We start from the raw sequence: 7,852 nt of genomic DNA on the forward strand, positions 1-7,852 counted from the left end.
GGACCTTGGTTCTCTCTATGCTTCAAATGGGCAATAGATTGGAGACACAGTGGCCTTTTTTTTCCAATGATTTTATTTTTTGGAAACCTTGGAGGCACCATGTAAGAGGCACTCTAAGTCTTCCATACAATAGACCTATTGGACTATAAAATAATGATATATTTCTTTGATATTGTCATTATTTTATGCATAATATTTTCTTCTTTTTGCAGACACAAAGGAGTTAAGTGATATAAAAACTAGATGTATTTCACACTATGATTGGCATGAAGATCCTTTTGGGACACCAAATTTTCCTATTCCCAAAGATGAAATTTTCCATATTAATGGTGTGGATTTTGAAGTGCGACTTTCATGTATTGAAGGAGCTGGTTATGGGCTATTTGTGCATACTACCCTGGAAAGTAGTTTGACTATTCTAAACTATGGAGGGCATAAGTATAGATTTCAAGACTCGAAAAAGATATGCAAAATATTTCCAAGAGCTTATAAATATTCTCTTCTAGAGGATCCAAACATAGAAGAAGAGGAAGATCAATCATACATTATTGGTTGTGTAGAAGAAGGAAACGTGTCGGGCTATATAAATAGTTCTCACAGTACAAATGTCTGTCCCAACGTACGCTATACATTTGATCCAAATTTGCCACCTTGGCATAAATGCACCTCTTCACACATCAAGTCAGAAGAATATGTCCATGTATGCATTGAGACTATTTGTCAAGTTGAAGCAGGAGAAGAGTTGTTTGCTGACTATAACTTTACTTGACATTGTAAAGTATTGTACATGGATGGAAATCTCAAGTACATGCATCATTTTCATTTTTCATGGATGAAATCTCAAGTGAATATAACATTTGATTATTGTTTAGTTTATGCTCAACGAGAATCTAGAGTGCTCTTATGCTTTGTGTGTTGTCTAACTTATTTGACTACCTTGGCCATAGAATCTTGATTCTACTCTAGATTTGTGATAAATCTTACCAAAATTTAATCAATGTCTAGGTTGGACAAGTGGTGGGGCTTCAAACATTACTGTCTTAAACAAGTGGAGTTATCTTACTTGAATAAGTGGTGGCCTTTGAATCCAAATCTAAGCCAAATCTCTAATTGTTTTCTTGTAGTCTAGGTTGGACATTTGGTGGACCTTGTATCCATGTTTCCTCAACAAGGGTGGATTTTAGTTTTCACTTTAAGTACTCATCTTTAATAAAGTGTAGGATGGAAAATGTTGAGTTAGTAGATTGTATTTTAGACAAGTGGTGTTTGGTGTACGAATGCTGAAAATGGTCGCAAGGATTCTAACAACGACTTTACCTTAAATAAATTTCTTACTAGGAGTTCTACATATAAATATGGTGAATAAAATTCTAGTGGTTTTGAGATACCATTTGTGTGTGTGTTTTCTTAGATTCACAAACTGGGATGGATAATGCTCCTATGGTTCAGTCAACAACTATAGAATCCATAGATTCTATGGTTTCTAAAGTGCCCAAGATGGATGATATTTCCATACTAGAGTCTAGTGTTGTGCAACTTGAGCAAGCTTCCAATAATGAGAACCAAGAAATCGATGCTTCAAAAATGCAACATACATCAAAAGAGACTGAAAAGTCCACTCACGAGCTGTTGCCAATTGGTACTATGTCATGTAGCGTAGATGTTGAGAAATCCATGCTTACAATTATATTGGATTTAAATGGTCTATTGTTGAAACGTTTCCCTCAACCATCTTCACACCACAAATCAGTGCAAATGGATTCAAAAAGATATATTATAATCAGGCCAGGTTGCATCCAATTCTTGAAGACTATTTTACAGAGGTTTAATGTTGCAATTTGGTCGACAGCTACTAGGAATAATGTGTATCAAATCCTTGTAGCACTAAACAACTTAGCTGAGGATACATTGCCTTTCTTTGCAATTTGGTCGCAAGATGTTTGCTACACCGCTCAAACTCAAAAATTGTTTAGACCCGACAATCCAAACGTTGAGGCAATGTTCAAGCCTCTAGCCAAAATTGCCATGGGGTTTGAATGTGATCCACAAAGAACAGTGCTTATTGATGACTCTCCTTACAAGGGATGTATTTCACCAGCAAAAAATTGCATTTTTCCACCACAATTTGATGCTGAGAAGATGGTTGACAATATGCTCTTGGAGGAGCTACTGCCATACTTGATTCAGCTTGATGAGAGAAGGGATGTGCGTGATTTAATTGCTTCTAATCGTTATGGACAACCTATAGTGACAAATGATAGTGAATACAAACAAATCATGGAGTATTGGAAGCAAAAAAATGATGTTTGGTCAGCTAAGGTGTTCTTTACAAGAAGAATACCACCTGCAAAAGGTGACAGGGATGAAACTATCATTGAAAATGCAAGTGACACAAGCCACCGCAATGAAATGAGAAGAGCCCAAATACAAGAGATCTTAGCAAAGGAGCATACACCCATTGAAAGCATGAAGGCGTCACAATTGACCACTTTAGCTAGGAAATTTGGGTTGTAACACAAAAGGAGTTTTGAAGGCAACCACAGCAAAGGCTTATATAAATAAGGTGAAAGCTGAGAACAATCTTCTAAGGCTGAATAGAAAGCAACCCTAAGGTACGAGTGACATGTCATATATTCTTGATACACATACTTGAACACTCATGTGCATGGTATCTAACAAATCTTTCTTTTTATTCCTTCCTGCAGGAACTTACAAAGGATACTACTAGATGGAGCTCAATCAATAGAGATTTTGATATGTTTGCTCAAAGTAATGAAGCAGTCACCTACATTTTTTGTTTATCAATTTCTTGAGAGACTTTCTTTTAGTTTGTAATCATCAAATGAAATGAAAAGTATCCTTCTTATAAGATTGCTGATCTTTTTCTCGTTCAAAACTTTCAATTGTGATTTATAGTTTTGTTAGCATGAGATTGTGCTTTTTTAGTTTGAAAAAAACTGTCAAAGATCCAAGTCTTTTTGGCTTTACTTAAGTTATTAATTGTGAAAGATCCAAGTCTTTTTGGTTTACTTAAGTTACTGATTGTCTATGTAATAGTCCTTAAAACAATATCGGATGGCTTTTTTGCTCCCATGTCTCACATTGGTCTTTAGGTAAGACAAGTGGTGACCTTGAAAGTATGGTCTCATATCTCGATCAAGTGAAGAGACATGAAGCTTAAATATCACTACTATGTATCTAGTGTTAAACTCCATCAAGAAAAAGATACTAGAGTGCCAAATTGCAGTTTAGTTTAAGTGAAAATCCATTTGAGCTAAGGTAAAACTTATAGTGCTTCATTTTTCTAGGATTCTACCCCATCAAGGAAGTTAGAATCTAGCACAAACCAATTAAGACTCTTTTGGAGCCTAGATAGGACAATTCGTGGAACTTAAGAGACTTATTGTTGAGTTAGAGTCTAGTTTAGATAAGCAAAAGATCTTCAAACCAGCACTTGACTTTCTTACTATTCAATATTCAAAGTCCCTTGAGGCTAACAAATTACATACCTACTTGTAACCTAACTAATGAGTAATTATATAGATCTAAGCAAGTATATATAATGAGTCTTCAAACTAATAAACCAAGGAAAGAGAGTAGCAAGGTCCACTACTTGTCCAAGCTCAGCTCTAGACAACATAGAAAGATGCTAGTTCTACTAATTGTCTAATTATAGGCATGGAGAAATGATAGAAGGTTGACCACTTGTCCAACCTATCATCTCTAGTAAGATGGGAGGTTTGGCCTTAAGATTCACCATGTAACCAACCTATACATCATTGTATTATGAAGAGTAGAAAAGCAAAGCTCCACCACTTGTCCAAGCTAGTTCTAAAATCCACATGGAGATAAGCAAGCTCCACCATTTGTCAAATCTCTCTTCCATTAAAACATGAAAAAACTCAGCTATGTTGTACAGGGGAGACTTTTTTCCAAGGTCCACCACTTGTCCAAGCTAGGATCCATTAAAACATGGAATAAACAAAGCTCCACCACTCGTCCAACCTTTAGAGTTGCAAAGTGTATGGGTTGTCTAAACTAGGTATGGGAAAATAATTGAAGGTCCACCACTTGAAACATGGAGCGAAGCAAGCTCCACCATGTCTCCAATATGCTAGACTCCATTGAAACACCCTAAACCCATGATATTTTGTACATAGGGGATGTACATTCAAGATCCACCACTTGTCCAACCTAGTATCCCTAGTAGCTTGATAGCTTTGGTCTCAAGATTCACCACTTGTCCACTCTATGTCATTGTATTAATAAGGATTGGGTGTTAAGGTCCACCACTTGTCCAACCTATAAGGTTATATTGTATATGGTTTTTTTTCTCACAACTTGAACTACCCATGATATGTTTTACATGGGAGTTTTGTTTCAATGTCCGCCACTTGTCCAAGCTAACTCTATTGAAACATAGAGAGAACCAAAGATCCACCACTTGTCCAAGCTAAGCTATATTGAAACATATTGTCCCTGTTACAGAGGAGTGCTCTCCACAAAGAGAAGAACAACAACAACAACAACATCCTCTGTCAATGGAGGACTTTTTGGAAATGGAGACACGTATGTTTTGAGTTTCTTGTGTATGTTAGTGGTTCTTGTTACTGATTTGATACTCTTAATGTTAGATTTTGCTTTATATAGTATTGATTGAGTTTGTATTTTTTATCTCAAGCATTCAAGGTTTGAATGTAAATAATAAATTACTTGAGTTTTTGAATGGTGGATCTTTAAACTAAAACTATAACATTTAATACTCACAAAGACTTAATTACTTAAGAGCTTGAACTCAATAATTTTTGGACCTTTTATCAATACCCCCTTGATATGATACATTAGATTGTAGCATGGTTAAATGGTGATGCTTCATAAATTGAACCTAGCTTAGACAGGTGCTGGAGCCTAAATTTAAACTAACCTTGCTAGAAGGGAGCTTATCTTTGGACTTTGAGAACTAGCATAAGTAATCAATTAGAGCATAGATTAGACATGTGGTGGTGGCCTTAGAGACCAAAATCTTAATGAGCTTGGAAAGGTATTTAAGTACTGCAATTTACTTAGTTTTAGTACTCACTAAAGGCATAGCTTGACAAAAGGTGGACCTTACATGGATCCTAATTTCAAGAGGTGTGGTAGACCTTCAAACCAAGATCATATAGCTTGGACATGTGGTGGACCTTGCATGGAGACTAGTTTAGACAAGTGTGGTACACCTTGTAACCAACACCCATTTGTTATATTAGCTTGGACAAGTGGTGGACCTTGCTTTTATGTTTCAATGGCGCATATTTTGGACAGGTGGTAGACCTTGTTTCTCTCCATGCTTCAATGGAGAGAAACATTAGCTTGGACAAGTGGTGGACCTTGTTTTGATGTTTTAAAGGAGCATATTTCGGACAAGTGGTAGACATTGTTTCTCTCCATGGTTCAATGGAACCCACCTTAGACAAGTGAAGTACCTTGAAACCAAACCCCCATAATACAACCTACTAAATAGGTTGGAAAATTGGTGGTATATGAAACCATCCATGATAGAGCATAGTATAGGTGAAAACGTAGTGGTCCTTATATCAATTACCCATGCATAGCTTGGACAAGTGGTGGACCTTGATTCTCTCTATGTTTCAATGGATCCTATCTTGGACTATAGATATATCTTACTTATTTCCATGCTTCAATGGATTGTAGCTTGGATAAGGAGTGGACCTTCAAACAAAACTCCACAGCATAGCATATATTAACAATTCATGGGTTTTATAGAGATTTTCTTGCCTATTTTGGAGAGTTGGTACACCTTTATTCTCCATTCTTCAATGGATCTAAGGTTGGACAAGCGGAGCTGGAGAAGTGGTCAACCTTAAAATGAAACCTCCCATGCTACAACCCATCATAGATCGTATATGTAGTGGACCTTGAAACTCTTTTATGTCCCTAGCTTAGAGAAGCATTGCACTCTTTATTATCTCCATACATGAAGGCAAGGTTGGACAAGTGGTGGACCTTCAAACCAGAATCTCTATGCAATAATAGGCAAGTGGTGGAGCTTGTTTTCTCCATGTTCCAATGGAGCCTAGCTTAGACAAACAATGGAGCTTGCTTCTCTCCATGTTTCAATGGATCCTAGCTTAGAAAAGTGGTGGAGCTTTGATTCTCTCCATGTTCCAATGGACCATAGCTTAGACAAGTGGTAGACCGTGAAAAAACCCCCCGTATACAACATATTATGGGGTTTTCATGTTTCAATGGCACCTAGCTTGGAAAAATGGTAGATCTTGCTTCTCTTTATGTTTCAATGGATCCAATCTTAGCTAAGTGGTGGACCTTGAAACAAGAATCCGCCCCCCCATGTACAACGTATTATGGGTTTTGAAAGCACTGGGAGAAAATAATAGCTTTGATAAGTGGTGGACCTTGCTTCTCTCCATGCTTCAATGGAGCCGAGGTTGGACACATGTTGGAGAGAAGATGGTTGCCCATGAAATAAGACCATGCATGCTATAATCAATCATATTTTGTACACATGGTGGACCTTGCAATTGTTTTATATGCCTAACTTGGACAAGTGGAGGACCCTTGATTACCTCCAGATATCAACAACAAGCCATGTTTGGACAAGTGTAGTACCACCAAACCAGAATCTCTATGCTACAATAGAGTATAGGTAGGACACGCAGTGAACCTTGATATCAAACCATCCATGCTACTAGAGATGATAGGTTTCACATGTGGTGGAACCTTGTATCAATGTTCTATGTGTAGTTTTTGACTAGTGATAGACCTTGAAACTAATCCCTCTAGGCTACAAGAAAAAAGAGATGGATGAGGAGGCTAGACTACTTTTGTTGCATCAATGCATCCCATGTTACCACATATACTATAGGGTTCTTGGATAAGTGTTGGATCTTGTGTCAATGCTCCATGTCTAGCTTGGACAAGTGGTGGACCTTGGTTCTCTCTATGCTTCAAATGGGCAATAGATTGGAGACACAGTGGCCTTTTTTATCCAATGATTTTATTTTTTGGAAACCTTGGAGGCACCATGTAAGAGGCACTCTAAGTCTTCCATACAATAGACCTATTGGACTATAAAATAATGATATATTTCTTTGATATTGTCATTATTTTATGCATAATATTTTCTTCTTTTTGCAGACACAAAGGAGTTAAGTGATATAAAAACTAGATGTATTTCACACTATGATTGGCATGAAGATCCTTTTGGGACACCAAATTTTCCTATTCCCAAAGATGAAATTTTCCATATTAATGGTGTGGATTTTGAAGTGCGACTTTCATGTATTGAAGGAGCTGGTTATGGGCTGTTTGTGCATACTACCCTGGAAAGTGGTTTGACTATTCTAAACTATGGAGGGCATAAGTATAGATTTCAAGACTGGAAAAAGATATGAAAAATATTTCCAAGAGCTTATAAATATTCTCTTCTAGAGGATCCAAACATAGAAGAAGAGGAAGATCAATCATACATTATTGGTTGTGTAGAAGAAGGAAACGTGTCGGGCTATATAAATAGTTCTCACAGTACAAATGTCTGTCCCAACGTACGCTATACATTTGATCCAAATTTGCCACCTTGGCATAAATGCACCTCTTCACACATCAAGTCAGAAGAATATGGCCTTGTATGCATTGAGACTATTTGTCAAGTTGAAGCAGGAGAAGAGTTGTTTGCTGACTATAACTTTACTTGACATTGTAAAGTATTGTACATGGATGGAAATCTCAAGTACATGCATCATTTTCATTTTTCATGGATGAAATCTCAAGTGAATATAACATTTGATTATTGTTTAGTTTATGCTCAACAAGAATCTAGAGTGCGCTTATG

This window comes from Adiantum capillus-veneris, chromosome 3 (assembly GCF_014529385.1).
Source record: "Adiantum capillus-veneris isolate H3 chromosome 3, ASM1452938v2, whole genome shotgun sequence".
Lineage (NCBI taxonomy): Eukaryota > Viridiplantae > Streptophyta > Polypodiopsida > Polypodiales > Pteridaceae > Adiantum > Adiantum capillus-veneris.